We start from the raw sequence: 917 nt of genomic DNA on the forward strand, positions 1-917 counted from the left end.
CTATTACTCCGAAAAACTACTTGAAAAAAAGATATCATACTCAAACTCCAATATCAATAAACGCTATACCTTGATCACCGTGGACATACGCATTTATATTAACTCTCTATTACTCCGAAAAACTACTTGAAAAAAAGATATCATACTCAAACTCCAAGCTATTCAAATAGCTGACTAAGTCCCTCTGTCACACCTGAAAGGATAATTATTTTAGTGCTTTTTTTCTTTTGAAGGGGCATTCCGAGAATCGAACTCGAGACCTCTTGCACCCAAAGCAAGAATCCTCATCCTGGGTCGAGTCCACATTGCCATACGAATTGACATTTGCCAAACCAAGGGCAGCGGATTTAACAGTTTCGATAAAACCAACCTCTTTTAAAGAAGAAGTATATTTTTTATTTAATGAAAGCGGATTTAACAGTTTCGATAAAACCAACCTCTTTTAGTACTCCCCACACTTTCATACCTATAAAAGAACAACAACAACACAACAAAAGAACAACAAAACAAAAAAAGTACTACAAGGAAAGTAGAGCTATATTTTCTACAAATCTTATTATATTAACTCTCTATTACTCCGAAAAACTACTTGAAAAAAAGATATCATACTCAAACTCCAATATCAATAAACGCTCTACCTTGATCACCGTGGACATACGCATTTATATTAACTCTCTATTACTCCGAAAAACTACTTGAAAAAAAGATATCATACTCAAACTCCAAGCTATTCAAATAGCTGACTAAGTCCCTCTGTCACACCTGAAAGGATAATTATTTTAGTGCTTTCTTTCTTTTGAAGGGGCATTCCGAGAATCGAACTCGAGACCTCTTGCACCCAAAGCAAGAATCATACCACTAGACCAAATGCCCTTAGTATGTGCTATATATTATGTTTTTTATGGAATGTATCATCA

General features: G+C 34.8%; 1 non-coding gene across 1 annotated transcript; it reads right to left on the minus strand.

The window, feature by feature from the left end:
• Positions 1–801: 801 nt before the first annotated feature.
• On the minus strand, positions 802–873 carry TRNAP-UGG. Its single transcript has one exon. It is a non-coding gene; the product is annotated as a tRNA-Pro (tRNA).
• Between the last annotated feature and the right edge of the window lie 44 nt (positions 874–917).

The sequence above is a fragment of the Cucurbita maxima genome, unplaced genomic scaffold, assembly GCF_002738345.1.
Source record: "Cucurbita maxima cultivar Rimu unplaced genomic scaffold, Cmax_1.0 Cma_Scf00729, whole genome shotgun sequence".
NCBI lineage: Eukaryota > Viridiplantae > Streptophyta > Magnoliopsida > Cucurbitales > Cucurbitaceae > Cucurbita > Cucurbita maxima.